We start from the raw sequence: 18,064 nt of genomic DNA, 5'->3' as shown, positions 1-18,064 counted from the left end.
CCCTGTGTCCGGCTTCCTGTTCATCAGGGAGTCTGCTTCTCTCTCTCTCTCCCTCTGCCCCTCCCCACTGCTCGTTCTCTCTCTCTCTCAAATAAATGAATCTTAAAAAAAGAAAGAAAGAAAGAAAGAAAGAAAGAAAGAAAGAAAGAAAAGAAAGAAAGAAAGAAAGAGAAAGAAAGAAAGAAAGAAAGAAAGAAAGAAAGAAAGAAAGAAAGAGAAAGAAAGAAAGAAAGAAAGAAAAAGAAAAACAAGCGGGTATACCACCGTGGAAAAAGAGATAGAGCCAATCAAAGTACACCTGGCTTTGGATGTCACAGTGAAAACAGACCTTGAAAATATTCTCATTTAAGAGACTTTAAAAAATGTTCCAGAAATTTCAGGAAAGTTATGACAGGCTTCGGGGAACATAGCTGGTTAGTGGAAGAACCTGGTCCGAGAGAACCAACATGTCCTGTCTCTTTCTACCTAGGATCTTCCTAGTCAGAGCAATTCCATAAGCATCTTTCAGAATAGTTGTAACCTGAGTGTTTGTTAGGCCAGGGACAACTGTATTTCCCCTCCACATCCCCTCAAATATATGTACAAAGAGAAACCTGCTAGCTACACTTTTAAAATAGCTCCTATCTTTGTGCTCTAAATCTTGGTTGGTGTCACACTCAAGTTAGAGAGCTGGCTTCTTTGAGACTGCCCCCCTACTTCACCCAGAAACCAGTCACCAAATCTGCCAATTCTCACTTTGGAACAGGAGTGAATCTGGACATTCCTCTGTTCTCATCACGATTCCCTGAGCCTTAGCTTGGACAGTTTCGTATACCACCTAACTGCCCAGGGTTACCTATGGCTGCATCCCACACTGACTCAAGAGGCACATGAACTGTAAGTGGGATCTTAGGGAGTTCTAAACCCTGTGACACTTGCTGTAGGTGGGACTGAATCTGGGTGCAGTAGTGTTCTCCTTGGTTCCAGATTAACAGTGACCATGAAATTAAACTGTAAATTAGTTTAAAAGACTCTGACCTCAACAATGGCAACGGAGACAAAGTCTTGATCATTGATTCCTTCAGACACACAGAAAGAGAGATCTTGACTTAGTGGTACAAACACTGGATTCTCAGGTTTCCTTAGCAACCTGCCATCCTGCCCTGGGTGACAAATTGGAAGTTCCAGTTTCCTTCTAGCTCTAAAAATTCTCGTTCTATGAATATCTGTGGTTTTAGAGAGCCTACCCAAGGGGAGTGGTGCAAAAGTAAAACTATTAAACTTGACTATTAAATTTGGACTAGTAAAATAGAAGCGGGGACACAGATGGCTGGCTAGAAGGTAATCTGATGGAATTCAGGGAAATGGCAGGCTATGTTTGTCCCGTGGACAGAATGTGATATTAGGAGTGTCCAATGGCGATTCTAAATTAACACAAGTTTAAGTTCTGCTCTAGCCCACTGTGTTAACCAAGGCAGAGCAATGAGTACATATTATTGAAAGCTTTCTTTTTAAAATGGCTACAAAGTACGAATTTCAGGAATTCAGTGGTCATATTTCAGAGAAAATGTCATTATCCAGAACCGTTCCCTGCGGTGCATGATGAGCTGTGACTGTATTGTACCATGAGGAGCACCAGCTTTAAGTCCAGACGTTCAGATACTCAGACTTGAGGGCAGAGGTTCATGTGTGATCTGACCCTGCAGCATCTGGAAGGACAGGGAGAGAAGTAGGAAAACTGTCAAATGCGGCCTGACCTTCCCAGCTGAGGACCTGCATGTCACAGGCTGTCCTTCTCACAGGAACAAAGTGCACAGTAGATTGCAACCAACGTTCTTGAGCAAGAGAAACTAAGGGTGGCTGTTCCCTTTTCCGTAAAATATGTGTGGTTTTGGACCCAGGGAATTTGAATAACATCCACCAATCCCTTGCTTGGGTCCCTTTTGTTTACTGTTCCTGTTAGTTTCTCTTTTGATACAATTATCTCCATCAAGAGTTTGGGAGCAACTTGTCCATGTATATCACAAAGAAGCCAAAAAGACAGTCGGGGGTCTCACTAGGAGCCCCGGGGGATTGACAGACCAGGTCAGGACATCTTTCTCCTCTGCTGGAGGCCAAGCCTTGCCTGCAGAAGCCTGGCTGCCCACAGCATTCTCCAGGTCCCCCAGGGGCCCAAGAAGAGCAAGTCACAAAGTTCTGGATAGAAGAGGCATCAGAGAACTAACAAAACTCCACTTTTGCTGCCAATGAAAGCTAGGTTAGGGAGCATAGCTCAGGGTCATTGCCCAAACAGGTCTGCCAACCCCAGTCCAAGGTCAGCCTCCACCCAGGGTAAGGTGGAATCTGCAACGCAAACACACTTGCAGGTGGCAGCCTCTGGCTGGCCCAGAAGGAAAATGAAGGACAAGAACGAATGCTTCCAATGGAATACACCTCAGTCATCAAAAAGAACGAAATCTTGCCATTTGCAATGACGTGGATGGAACCAGAGAGTATTATGCTAAGTGAAATAAGGCATTCAGAGAAAGACAAATACCATATGGTTTCATTCATATGTGGAATTTAAGAAGCAGAACTGATGAACATAGGGGAAGGGAAGGAAAAATAAAATAAGATAAAAAAGAGAGGGAGGCAAACCGTAAGAGACTATTAACTCTAGGGAACAAACTGAGGGTTGCCGGAGAGGAGAGGTGTGGGGAATGGGGTAACTGGATGATGGGCATTAAAGAAGGCACTTGATAGAATGAGCACTTGTGTTATATAAGACTGATGAATCACTAAATTCTACCCCTGAAATTAATAATACACATATATGTTAACTAACTTGAATTTAAATAAAATCTTTTTTTATAAAAAGAAGAAGAAGAAATGCTACTTATCCTTACTGAGGAGCTGTGGGGAATCACTCTGTCCAATCAATAAACTGGACCCATGACTGTGCACCACCACCCAAGACCTCACCCACCTGAGACCACAGAGGAAAGCAGTCTGGTAAGAGGATGGCTGTGTGGAGGGAAATCCTTCACAAATGAATGTTCATGGTGGCTAGGAAACCTTATTAAACCTACCAGTTTAGAAAATAGGAATATCTCAAATATTGGTCCCCTGCGTGCCCAGCTTTGGGTTCTAAAGGGCGTTCACTTGTAAGATCTGCTTTGCCAAGGCCTTGAACCTGAAAGTCTGGCTGGCGGGGTGATGTCTAGGGACAATAGGTGGCTCCCACACCTGGGGCTCAGTGTGTGCACTGGGGCTAAGGCTGTCCCCTCCCCTGCTGCCAGTGTCTGTGGGAGCCTTGAGCTGCCCACATTCTATTAAACACTTCTCAGATGTTCCAGGGACGGTGGTCATCTGCCCAGAGCCCCTGTGCTCTGTTCCCATTCCAGCTTCCTCTGAGAGAAGACCTGGCCTTGAACCTCTCCCAGTTGGCTGGAGCCTCTTTCCCCTCAGTCTGGGTCCTGCCAGCTCTTTTCCTGCCTTGATTTCACCTCCCCCACATTGCCTGGATGCTTCTAGGATACCCACAAGACCCTGAGAACTATTGTAGCTGCCCTTCCCTTGTTCCCTCCCTCCCTTCCTCCCCCACTCCTTAGATCAAATAATGGCTTGAGTGTTGCTGGCACCCAACCCATAGAGGCAAAGAGAACTGTCAGGAAATGGGCAACCCCCTCTCAGTGGGCATTTGCCCAGTATGGCTCAATGAGATCAACGTAAGAACCTGCCAGGCCCCTGGTGCTATGGGCCCCTCTCCCTCCGTACTTTTCAGAATCCTCTCATTTTTACTCTTTCCCTCTTCTTTCTCTGGCTCACACCTTTTCTTTCTTCTGCCTTACTGGCTATTTTCCTTCCTCTTTCTATCTCTGGACTTTGGGGATTTTTTCTGCCTCCCCCTTTACTTCTTCCAATTTCTTAGCCTCTCCTACATGTAACTGTAGTCTGGTTGCCTGGATTTGTACAACAGCGTCCTAAAAATCCCTCTGTGGATGAAGCCTCCACCTCTAGTTCTTTCTCCGCTTCAGACAGGGTGACCGCTTTCTGTCACTCTCTGATTGAAGACCCTGCACCACCTTCCCAGTGCTCGCAGAACTGAGTCCAAATTCCAATATGGCAGACAGTGCCCTTTGTCACATGCCTTTCTCCAAAACACGCAAGTGTTTATTGGTTTAGCAAACAAATCAATTTAGTTATTGAGCACCTACCATGAGCAGATACTGTACCAGGAGCTGGTACAAAAATACAAAAATAAATACAAAATAAATACAACATAAACACAAAAATATTGACAAATGAAACCATGTCTGGGATTTGCTTCAAAATAATCCAAGGAGTTGGGGGAAAAGGTGCACAGAAAACATGACTGACCATGAATTGATACTTATTGAAGCTGGGTAATGGATATGGGGCTTATTATGTTATTCTCTCTACTTCGGTGTCAGTTTGAAAATTTCTGTTAAAAATATAATGGGTAAATTGTCTTTCTCTGCTTGACTTATTTCGCTTAGCATTATCTCCTCCAGTCCCATCCATGTTGCAGCAAATGTTGAGAAATTGTTCTTTTTGATGGCTGAGTAATATTCCATTGTATATATGGACCACATCTTCTTAATCCAGTCTCCAAAGGCAAGAGAAAACAAAAGAAAAAATGAACTTGTGGGACTTCATCAAGATAAAAAGCTTCTGCACAGCCAAGGAAACAGTAAAAAAAACTAAGAGGCAGTCCACAGAATGGGAGAAGATATTTGCAAATACCACTACAGATAAAAGACTGGTATCCAAGATCTACAAAGATCTTCTCAAACTCAATACACAAGAAACAAATAATCAAATCAAAAAATGAGCAGAAGATATGAACAGACACTTTTCCAATGAAGACATACAAATGGCTAACAGGCACATGAAAAAAATGTTCAAAATCATTAGCCATCAGGGAAGTTCAAATCAAACCACATTGAGATACCACCTTACTTCAGTTAGAATGGCAAAAGTTGACAAGGCAGGAAACAACAAATGTTGGAGAGGATGTGGAGAAAGGGGATCGCTCTTACAAAGTTGGTGGGAATGCAAGTTGGTACAGCCACTTTGGAAAACAGTGTGGAGGTCCCTTAAAAAGTTAAAAATTGAGCTACCCTATGATCCAGCAATTGCACTACTGGGTATTTACCCCAAAGATACAGACATAGTGAAGAGAAGGGCCTTATGCACCCCAATGTTCATAGCAACATTGTCCACAATAGCTAAATCATGGAAGGAACCGAGATGCCCTTCAACAGATGACTGGATTAAAACTGAGGGCTTCAGAGGGGAAGGGGGTGGGGGAATGGGATAGGCTGATGATGGGTATTAAGGAGGGCACGTATTGCATGGTGCACTGGGTGTTATACGCAAGTAATGAATCATGGAACTTTACATCAAAAACTAGGGATGTACTGTATGGTGACTAACATAATATAATAAAAATAATTATAAAAAAATATAATGGGTAAAGATCTGGCAAGTACCTTGGCTTCCCTTTTCCTCACGGCTCTCCATGTGCTCTATGCTCGGGATCCCCAAAGCAGCTTATCATAACATTACTACAATTTACAATTTGTTGTAATCGCTTGCTTAATTGTCTGCCTTTTCTACAAGGCTACAAGTTCTGTGGGCACAGGGCATTTTTTTTGGCTATCTCCCTCTTTTATCCCCAGAGCCTAGCACACACTAGATGCTCAGTAAATATCCACAGAATGAATGAGTAAAATGAACTCTGTAGGCTCTCGCAGAGCAGCTGGTACAAAGCTGGCCTTACTGCAGGGTCTGGCCGGGGGGTGGGTGAGGACGAGGAGGAGCTATCTTGGCAGTGCCCGGGCCTGGGCACCACAGACAGGCATTCATACTCTGGGCTAGCAACTTGGAGGCAGAATCCAACACTTTGAAACTCATTTTGTAAAGTCTGGATTAATGACCTGGTAATATTTTTTCTGACTTTTCTATAAATTACATAGAGTCAGGAATGACATTTAGTGAAAGTTTCTTCTCGATAATACACCACCTGCATCCTGCCATACTTGAACGCAGAGCAGATAAGTATAAATTGTATGAGATGACATGATTTCTAGTTAAGAGAAGTGTCAAGTGCAGGACACTTTTACTGGTTGGCATGTAGAGCTGGTTCTAGATCTGCCTCTCAGAGCAAGGCCTTTCCTGAACACTCTACCTGAAGCAGCCATCCCATCCAGTCTTGCTGTCTCCTGTTCAGGTTTTTAAATAGAATAAACCACTAGCTACAGTCACACATGGTGTGCTTACTGGTGGTCTGCCTGAGAGTTTGAGCAGCCGATAAACAAGGGCTCTGTCTGATGTTAACCAATGCTGGGCACAAGGTACGTATTCAGAGACTGAATGAATGAAACTGGTGTTTATTACTGAGCAGGGCTCCTCTGCAATAACAGAAGCAGACTTTTTAAAAAAATTTTTTAAAGAGGGAGAGAGAGAGACGTGGGGGGGAGAGGGAGAGGGAAAGAGAGAGACCATGACCTGAGCCGAAATCAAGAGTCAGACACTCAACTGACTGAGCCATCCAGGTGCCCTAGAAGCAGACTTTTTTTTTTTTTTTTTTTTTTTTAAGATTTTATGTGTTTATTTGAGAGAGAGAAAGAGACAGTGCATACATGAGTGGGCAGAGGGGCAAAGGGAGAAGCAGGCTCCCTGCTGAGCAGGGCGCTGGCCCTGGGGCTCGATCCCCAGGACCCTGGGATCATGACCTGAGCCCAAAGCAGACACTTAACGGACTGAGCCACCCAGGTGGCCCCAGAAGCAAAGTTTTTAATACAGTTTTTTGTCTCTGCATTCATGCAAGACTATTAAGTGTTCTTTCAGTAAAGTATATAAAGGTAATAAAACATTTTAACAACATGAATGAAATGAGCCAAAGAAAGACCTCTCTTATCCCATGAACTCCTTCTGCAACCCAAAGAAGCTCTGGGTAACATAGATGACTTCAGATATAAAATGTTGGCAGTGCAATCCCCTTTTATTTTTTCAGTGTAGTACTTGCATAAATACTGTCAAACCAAGGAACAGTCTGTTATATTTACAGAAATGGAACCATCTTTACAAGCCTTTGGGAATTCTTCCACGATAGCATTTTTACTGACTACGTGTTGTTTTGCTGTATGGATTTCCTTATTACTGGGCATTTACGTTAATCAAATTTTTCGTTATTTTAAGCACTTTTGCTATTACAATGTTTGTATGAATAGTTACATCTTTGTGCTAAATAACTACTTCTGTGGAAGAAATTCCTTATAAACAAATTGTTAAATTGAAGGATATAAATATCATCAAAGCTTTTGTTAGCTTTCTGTGAAACTGAGTAGATCCTTAACTCCACCCTGGGACTCGAGTCCTGCCCTATGACCCTGCCAGTGGCTGGGAACTTGTCCCTCATATACAGGCCTCCCAGCTGTCCACTGTACATCACAGGTATACCAGTCTACCTGACTCTCTGTCATGGCTCTCCTTCCGGATTTTTTGCGCCACTGCTCTGTCTTCCGGGAGATGCCATTTCTCTGAACCATATAGACACTGCCAGACCCCTTGCATGGGATCACCCCTGCCCTAGTCAGGTGCTGCCTTCCCCTTCTGCCTTCTCTCTTGTGTGTCAACACACGCAACAGTCCCTAGCCGTGACAACTGCTACAACAGTGTCTTGGCTCTTATGGCGCATTTCTGGTCATCTCTACAACGTACGTATTAGTGCTTCCTTCGTCGTGGACTCTTAAATGTAACTCCCGATTATAACTTTGTTCCTTTAATAAAACGTGATCTTCTTCATGATGATCAACTCTGTGGCATGGGTTCTAGGACGCCTTGTGGAAAAACTGCATGACAGTGACTAACAACCCATTAAAAGACTAGTGATCCTAATTATTCTCATCGTAAAAGAATGATATTTAACCTGTTTAAAAAATTTTTTATTATGGTAACACATAACATGACTTTACCATTGTCACCATTTTTCAGTGTGCGATTCAGCAGTCTGTGAGCACATTCATAATGTTACGTAACCATCACCACCATCTATTTCCAAAACTCTTGCGTCACCCCAAACAGAAACTCTATAACCATTAAGCAATAACTTCACATTCCCCTCTCTCCCAGCCTTGGCAACTTCTATTCTACTTTCTGTCTCTATGAATTGGTCTGTTCTTGATACCTCATATAAGCAGAATCAGACAGCGTGTGTCTTTTTGTGTCTGGCTTATTTCACTCAGCCCTGATGTTTTCAAGGCTCATCCATGTATCAGAATTTAATTCCTTGGTTGTGGCTGAACTATATTCTGTCATGTGTGTACCACAGTTTGTTTATCCAGTCATCTGTTGATGGACACTTAGGTTGTCTCCACCGGTTGGCTATTGTGACTAATGCTGGTATTATTAAATGACTAACAACTCTAATTATCCCAATTGTGAAACAATGGTATTTAACCTGTTCTTGTGTTCCACCTCTGTTCTGAACATTTCCAATTTCACGGTAAAATAGTGCTTTAAGAAAACTAAGTATAAACAAATATTGAACTCTTATTAATGGGCGCATTTCCAGAGAAGTGTGCTCATGTCCACAACATAATTTAAAATTCATTGAAAGTAAGTGTGTACGGAGGGATAGATATATGCATGATACAACACAAAGCAAGTAAAAAATGTTAATGGTAAATCTCTGCGGGGATATACAGTTATGTACTATAAAATTCTTTCAAGTTTCCTGTATGCCGGAAAGCTTTTGTAATTTAAAAACTCCAAAAGAAATTGGAGAACTTAACCAAGACACTTGCCTAAAGTTATGGCCATTCCATCTATGCAGAGAAATGGACCTAAGGAAAAAATAGTTTAACAATAACCATTTTTAAAGTTTCCTAAAAGAGACCTAGATATCCCTAAAATTTCTATTACTAACCTATGATGTGTTTTTAAAATGTTTATGAACGGTGTCTGTCAATGGTTTGGAAAAACTCAAAAAGGTCAGTCATAAAACATCAACATCAGCGGACCTGTTCAACTCAGGACATTACTACTGCAGTTTTAAGTAAAGTCCACCGGGTGGCAGAGGAAAGGAGTCACAGAAAACATGCCAATTTCTAATTTAAACGAGTATTTTATTACTTCTGTTTTAAGGAAAGATCTGCACACCTTTAACATGAAGCTCACTATGCAGGACATAGAACTAAATGTGTGATTTAAATCTGAACGCCAATCTTTGCCGGAGGATATTTGCTTATACTATAAAAAAATGGTGCTTATCCTGATTTGTCGTGCTTATCTGCACAATTTCCTTCTTGTAGGAGAGTGACTATGTAGTTATCCCTTCTTGCTGTTCACACGATGTACCAAGTACACCATCACTCCCATTGGGCTCACAGTGGTCCCAGCCTCCCTGCTCCCACCAGAGCCCAGAAGCCATGGAGCTTCTCAATGTGTCACTACTGTTAGCAGATTTTTAAAATTCAATTATTTAAGATATAAAACAAAACAAAACAAAACCTGCAAAACAATTCACCCATTTCTCCCACTTCCCAACTCTCTCCCACCCTTACCTTGGGCAACCACCAATCTGTTCTCTGTATCTGTGAGCTTGGATTTTTTTCCCCCCAGATGCCACTTATAAGAAAGATAAAGTATTTGTCTTTCTCTGTCTGCCTTATTTCACGTAGCATAATACCCTCAAGATTCATCCACGTCGTACAAATGGCCAGATCTTATTCTTTATTATAGCTGGGTAATATCCCATTGTGTATTATTACCACATTGTTATCCATTCACCCATCCATTGGTGGACATTTAGGTTGTTTCCGTATCTTGGCTTTTGTAAATAATGCTGCAAAATGAACATGGGGATGCACATATCTTTTCAAATCAGTGTTTTTGTTTTCTTCTGATAAATACCCAGAAGTGGAATTGCTGGATCATACGGTAGTTCTATTTTTAATTTTTGAGGAATGTCAACACTTCTTTCCATAGTGTATGGTTTCAGAGCTTACATTCAAATCCTTAATCCATTTTGAGTTAATGTTTGTACACAACATAAGATGGTGGTCAGTTTTCATTCTTTTGCACACGGCTGTCCACTTTTCACAATACCATTTATTGAAGAGTCTGTCTTTCCCCCATGTACATTCTCGACTCCTTTGTCATAAATTAAAGTTGACTATAAATATGTGGATTTATTTCTAGGCTCTCTACTCCCTTCCATTGATCTATGCGTCTGTTTTGATGCCCATACCACACTGTTTTAATTACTATAGCTTTGTAATATAGTTTGAAGTCAGGGAGCATGATGCCTCCAACTTTGTTGTTCTTTCTCAAGATTGCTTTGGCTATTCAAGGGTCTTTGATGTTTCCCTACAAACTTTAGGATGGCTCTATTTCTAAATTCCACACCTCTGTTAACAGATCTTTAAATACTACTGTTTTTAACTTTAAGGAAATGCTTGCTTTACCTGCCGTAATAACAAATTCAAAGTAAATAGTGTAAAGAGAAAAAGAAAAAATATTCCCTACAATGTAATTACGAAGAGGCTTATAAGTCAGTAGATTAGACATTTTGAGTTATTCATAGAAATCAACATGTTTTATATATACAATCAACCTCATGATTATTTCATTTGAGCAGGCCTTGATTTGTCTTCTGTAATTTTCCAGAGGGATTCCTAATTAGTCCTCACACTGAATTAAAACAGTCCCTCTACATTTCCCTTCTCTGACACATACTTTGGGATGGCAATGAAGCAGGAATGATTTAAGAAATTTTCAACAGTTGTCTGGCTTATTTTTTGTTTGGAAGGAGAAAGAAGATGAATAAGAAAATTTAAAAAATCAGATCTGTGAAGCCAGAATTCTTTTTAGCAAATAGATCATATTTTTAGATGATGGAAGATGACTGTCCGTTAGCAATTCTGCAGGTGCGTCACGCTACCAGAGCACTCGAGAGATTTTTGGTGGGAAGGAGTCAGGGACATGGCATGGCACGTGTTCAGCGAGAAGCTGCAGAACATCAGTCAACTGCTCTCAGAAACTAACTGCACTGATCACACCCAAGCCCTGCTTTAACATTAGAATCCTATGGCTCATTTTGTTTTGTTGAAAAATACATTGCTTGGCAATTTTTTTTTTTTAAAGCTGACAAACATCATCCTATGGGAACAGAAGGTGAGAACTAGAACAGAGTTCCAGAGCTGCTGCTGAGTCTCGGTTGGACTTGTCTAGCGAGTTGACTCATCCCTTTCCTAAGGAGGCACCAACCAGATGTATTGGTAGTACTTAAGGATCACACCCTGCTTTCAATGCTTATTCAGCCGCCTTTCCAATATGTGGGAATTGCTACTTTCATCCCCATTTCAATACGCATTTACGACCTGAATTTTTAATTCTGCCACTTTTTTATCACAATTCAGGCTAAGCGTTTACATTATGGAAAACAACAGTAACAACAATGTGCCAGCGAAAAATATACTCTAATTACAATAATAACAGCAAGAGAGAGTTTGTCTGACAATTAAAGAACTCGGGATCACTGTGTTATAGCAGATTGTATGGAATAGTGCCTTTTATTGAATAGCAAGAAAAACAAGGATTAGAATATATGGAGAGAGAATATTTCCTCAAAAGTTTTTGAGGAAACTCAAACTCAAAAACGGGAAAAATTCTCTTCCTATTTCTCTCTCTTTCTTTTCCCCATATTGAATTTCCTCCAAACTGAAAAAGTTCTTAAAAAGAGTCCATTTTCTCTCTCTTTTTTTAAAGATTTTATTTGTCAGAATGTGAGAGAGAGAGAGAAAGAGCACAAGCAGGGGGAGTGGCAGGCCAAGGGAGAAGCAGGCTCCCCGCTGAGCAAGGAGCCCGCTGCAGGACTGGATCCCAGGACCCTGGGATCATGACCTGAGCTGAAGGCAGATGCTTAACTGACTGAGCCACCCAGGCATCCCAAAAGAGCCAATTTTCAAGTTAGTTATACTTAGATTTTAATCAATACAACTGTTTTTAACATCGTATACTGTCTTTCTTTCCAGTTAATTGGATTATCTTATAAGCCAGGTAACTACTTGCAGTCAACATAAACTCTCAGGCAAAATATTGGCTTCCATTCAGTGTCACAGAGATATTATCCCTGGGGAAAAAATGTAGAAACTGAGACACAATCAGGTAGCATGAGTGGCCCAGCTGATGTAAAAAAGTCACATTTCTTGAACTGAGTGGCAACTCAGACTTTAAGGCTAGTTGGCAAGACTTTAAGGCTAACAGGACAAGGCTTCAGGTCCAGTCCCCTGGTGGGCCAGATAATAATACACTATCCTGGTCACAGATCTGAGCAAGCTAAACATCTGACCTGTGTAAACCATAGGTCAGAATATAGATCAGGCCCAAGGAGGATCTGTACCTACCCATCCCCACTGACAGAAAGACAGCTGAAAACCCAAGCCATGCTGAGACCAGTCAGGGGTGAGATTACTAAGGCTGACACGTACACACACATGCACGCTGGCAATGTTAACTATGCTAAGTATGCTGAAGTATCCTGATGACTATGTTGGACGAACCCACACATCATATTGCATTTATCCCAAATGACACGTCATTTGTTTATTAAAGACATCCTCCTTTTATTTGTACTTCAAATTCCGGGCCACTAAAGATAGCTCTCTTTAAGGTTAACCAATTCATGTTCTTTGTTGACTTTCTGGAATTATAAGAAAGAAGAAAAGTTAAAATGTCAGCTAAATAAAACTAACACTTGGGTATTTGGGTACCTCAGATCTGCTTTGGAAATAAGTAGGATATGGGGCGCCTGGGTGGCTCAGTGAAGTGTCTGCCTTCAGCTGGGTCATGATCCCAGGGTCCTGGGATTGAGCCCTGCATTGGGCTCCCTGCTTCACGAGGAGACTGCTGCTCCCTCTCCCTCTGCCTGCAACTCCCCCTGCTTGTGCTCTCTCTCTCTCTCTCTGCCAAATAAATAAATAAAATCTTTTTTTAAAAAGAGGAAATAAGAATATAACATAAATTTCTCATATATCATAGGTAGCAAAGTTATAATCCTACTTTAAGAATCCAAATTGTTATCATAAAAGACATCTACTCCAAAACCCTTGTTTTTCAGAGTAAGAAACAAGAGCCAGAGATGCTAAGAGATTTCCCTGTGCATCCCCAAAGAGCAGCAGGGCATAGTCATGACAACAGAAAGCAGCTTGCTGCCCACGTTAACCACCGAAAGTCTGGTTATATCCACGGTTCACATGCTGGAATTTGTTCCCGAGGCAGTGTGGTGTGGGGAAAAGAAGGCAGGGTTTAGAATCAGATTTCAAATTCACAATCCTGGCTCTTTTACTTACTAGCTCGCTGCCTTCTAGCTGTGTGGCAATGAGAAAACTAACCTCTTGGCGTCAATTTCTTCATCAAAAAATTGGGGATAATCAGAGTTGTGGTGGAGGTCTGATGTGAGGATTAGAGACACAGAGCAGATGCCCAAATTGTAGCTATTGTTATTGATAGGAGGCTTGAGGCAATATGAACTCCGTGTGATATGGGAAGACAACACTAGGGACATGGCTTCAGTCGGGCATGTCCGATGACTAATGTTCCAAAATAACAAGTAAAGCTGCAGTGAGTATCTGTCACTCTCCACCTCTGTCCCCTATGCCTGTCACCTTATACTTTTAAGATAAAACATTTATTTTGAGAATGTGGCCCAGTCTACGGGTTGGGTGTGTGATCATGAAATACTGCAAAGCCACGTAGCCCACATGGGGACCAAGTTAGAAGTCTGGGTTATCATTTGTAAGGTGTCCTAAGCAAGTGAACCAACCCCAGCTAGGAGGAATGTGGAGGACAGGGAGTTCTCTCAGTTTCCACAGTCAACAAAAACTGCATGTAGGTCGCTGTCATTTGGACCCAGGGGATTTTAATTTATGGAGTAACGGAATGATGATATGGAGAGCTCAATGCCATTGGAAAAAGAATTTATGACTTACATTGCCACCACACCACACAGGGTCACGTGGGGGGGGGGCACCAGGTTGTGGTCAGGAGGCAAAAGCAGAAGCAAGGGGAAAGTCTAGGCCAGCGCCTTATTGGGGTTTGTGTGGGAAAGGCAAGGCTGGGCAGGGCAGACATTTTAGGATTAGCCTGTTTGAGTAATTTGGGCAGGTTTAGGGCTACAGGGGTGATCTCTGATTGCCTGGTACCTGGCCTGAGATGACTTAGGTCCCGGAAGATATTGGTGTGCTGTCTGAGAGTCACATAAGGAGAGTGTTGTGGGGACAGAGGGACAAACGTGAGACTGTGTTGGAGTTCCAGGCAAATTCTTATTATCTGCAGGAATTAGCTAGCCCTGGGAGGTGCAGTCTGTCCTTGTGGCTGGAAGGCCCCCCAAATATTAAAACATACTAAGATATGGGAAATAAAAACCATGATGAACCCAGTGACAGACGTTTTAAACCAGTATTTTTTCTTTCATGCAATTTTCTACTCATCCCTCAAACACTTAGTGCTTTTCTATATGCAGAAATTACATTTCATTTTCTATGTAAATAGTAAGTATCCTTGGTTTCAAATTTGCACCTGGATGGAGTTTGGGGTGATTTTTATTCTGCCTTTCATAAATAGAGTTCTTTTAAAAGACCATGAAATTCATGTTGAGTCATCAAGTCATAGAAGTTCAAGGACTAGAAGGGATCTGGAAGTCACTCAAACTAACTCTTTCATTTTATATCTAGGAAATCAGTCATTAAAAATTCTTCTGAGTCTTAATGGCTTAACTACTATTAAAATCAAACACAGAATATAATTAAACATGTAACTGAAAGCATTAATAACCAAACTTGGCCAAAAAGTGGTTAAATTTCAGAGTGCAACTCAGTGCGTTTTTCTTGTCTTCTCTCCTCCAAAGTAATGGTTCAAAGTGGAGAGGAGACATTAGAAAAATGTCTCTGCAGATCAGCAGAAGTCAGGGAAAACTACAGGAGTCATTTTCAGGACAGATTTCTCTGTACGGGATCAGCCTGCCATCACCTACAGTCAGCAGACTTCTGACAAAATCAAAACCATCAACTAGACCAAGAGAGCTTTATGGTTAAAATCGAGGCAAAGGCTGTCACCCAATAGACACCTGTATGAATTCCTGTCTGGGGAAGAATGAAACACTCCATTCTTGATTTTTGTTTTGTTTTGGCGTTTCAACCTGCTTAAGAGTAATAATGTAAAGGCAACAAGGATAGGCATGTTAAATTTGGATACACTCTTCTCCTTAGCTCATTCAGTTGCCTGAGGGTCTAAAGATAAAGGATGGTACACAGAGAACTAGAAAAACGGAATGGTGGAACCCGAGGCATGTCCTTACCTGGAATGAAAAGTAGAGACTAATGCAGGGAGATGGCAAGGGCGCTAATAATACCTTATTATAATACCTGGAATTGTTCATCTCTCTTTGAGAGGCACTGAGCACGGTGAAGACATACATACTGCCTGGAAACAAACGTGGTTAGAAAATTATTAGAAATACAAGCCATTTTGTTCATTGAGTTTTTGTTTTCTCACAGTAATGCATGCACACAGTTAAGACATACTACTAGTCCTACAAGACTACTTAAAAACAGCAGTTTCCTGCCTGCCAAATTCTCTCTTTTCAGCCACAGCTATATACGATTCCTTTAGTCAATTCTTATGGTATTTATTGCTACACCTCTAAGTAACATGCTATGATTTCCTGAAAGTTTTTCCCAGTTTCAGGCATTATCTAGGGATTTCCCACTGTCACAAGTGAGAACTTAGCTCTCTTTTTTCAGTGCTCTTCCCACCCCTTTTGGCCCCATCATGCCTAGACTTCTCATTCCCCCATCCTCCCAATTAAGTTATATTTGTAGTTACAATTGTGGTTAGATCCATATTTACATTATTATCATTATGTAAATGCTATTACAGCATGCTCTGTGATAATCAGGAGGACTCCTAACCTAGTATGGAGGGATCATTCAGGCATGTAGTCATTCAACAAGTGTTTATGGGATGCCCATACCACGCCAAGCACTATGCTCAATGCTGGCTACACCCGCCACTGTGTTGTAGGACAGTCCGGTCTGTGGAACCAGACTGCCAGGGGTCAAATCTTTTCCATTTACTAGTCGTGTAATCATGGGTAACTTACTTAACCATTTTGTTCTCAGTTACCTAAGAATCATTGAGAGGATTAAATGAATGAAAATGTGGGGCGCCTGGCTGGCTCAGTTGTTAAGCATCGGCCTTCGGCTCAGGTCATGATCCCAGGGTCCTGGGATCGAGACCCAAGTCAGGCTCCCTGCTCGGTGCATGCTCTCTCTCTCAAATAAATAAGTAAAAGAAATAAAGAAAAAAAGTGGGGGGCACCTGGGTGGCTTGGTTAGGCATCTGCCTTTGGTTCAGGTCATGATCCCAGGTTCCTGGCTCTCTGCTCAGTGGGGAGCCTGCTTCTCCCTCTCCCTCTACCTGCCACTCTGCCTACTTGTGCGCTCTCGCTTTCTCTGTCAAATAAATAAATAAAAATTCTAAAAAAATCAAATGGAGGGGCGCCTGGGTAGCGCAGTCGTTAAAGCGTCTGCCTTCGGCTCAGGGCGTGGTCCCGGCGTACCGGGATCGAGTCCCACATCAGGCTCCTCCGCTATGGGCCTGCTTCTTCCTCTCCCACTCCTCCTGCTGTGTTCCCTCTCTCGCTGGCTGTTTCTCTGTCACATAAATAAATAAAAAAATCTTTAAAAAAAAAAAATAAAAATAAAAAAATAAAAAAATCAAATGGAAAGGAGAAATGTACATATATACATATACATTCTACAAACATATATATACACACATCTACATATAATTGCATATGTATATACATGTGTTTATGTATATGTGAATATGATCTCTATATTTACAATAAACTATATAGCATGATAAGTGCTGAGAATGAAAAGTACGGGGTGCTACAAGAGCACTAAACAAGGGGAATCCTTATTTATTTGTTTATTAACACTTTAATATATTCAGTTTATTGTGTGTCAGTTATACCTCAATAAAACTATTTTTCAAAAGTAAGTACGTGAAGGTTTTTCTGCACTCATTAGCCACCCTTAAAGGAACCAATAATCTTGATGCTACTCATTTAAATACTGTTCTACACCCCACCCCCATTATAGCTTTTGTATTTTTTGCTATTACATATTTTTACTTTTATGAACATAGTAGATGGTATAAATTTTCCCCCTTCTTAGAATTGCCTTTTGCATTTGTGTTTCTTTTTTCTTATTTTTTTTAGTATAGCTGACACATGTTACATCAATTTCAAATGTACAACATAGTGATTCCACAAGTTTATACATTATGCTACATTCAAGTTTGTACATTTTGCTATGTTCACTACACGTGTAGCTACCATCTGTCACCATATCTTACTATTACAATATTATTGACTATATTCCCTATGGTGTGCCTTTTATTGCCATAATTTATTCATTCCATACCTGGAAGCCTGTAGCTCCCTCTCCCCTTCAGCCATTTTGCACATCTCCCCATTCCCCCTCCCCTCTGGCAACCATCAGTTTATTTTGTATTTTCAGGTCTGATTTTGCTTTTTGTTTGTTTATTCAATTGTTTTTGTTTCAGATTCCACATATGAGTGAAATCATGTGGTATTTGTCTTTCTCAGCCTGACATATTTCACTTAGCATAATATCCTCTAGGTCTGTCCATTTTGTCTCAAAAGCCATGATCTTGTCTGTTTTCATGGCTGTGTAATACTCGTGTGTGTGTGTGTGTGTGTGTGTGTGTGTGTGTGTGTTCCACATCTTCCTTATCCATTTGTCTATCAATGGACATTTAGGTCGCTTCCATACCTTATCTGTAATAAACATAGGGGTGCATATATCTTTTTGAATTAGTGTTTTGTTTTCTTTGGGTAAATACCCAATAGAGGGTATATACAATACCCAATATTGGATCATATGGTAGTTCCATTTTTAAGTTTATGAGGAACCTCCATACTGTTTTCCACAGTGGCTGTACATTCCCACCAACAACGTACAAGGGTTTCTTTTTCTCCACAGAG

Source organism: Ursus arctos, unplaced genomic scaffold (genome assembly GCF_023065955.2).
Source record: "Ursus arctos isolate Adak ecotype North America unplaced genomic scaffold, UrsArc2.0 scaffold_6, whole genome shotgun sequence".
NCBI classification, from domain to species: Eukaryota; Metazoa; Chordata; class Mammalia; order Carnivora; family Ursidae; genus Ursus; species Ursus arctos.
Note: the sequence above shows the minus strand (reverse complement) of the source record.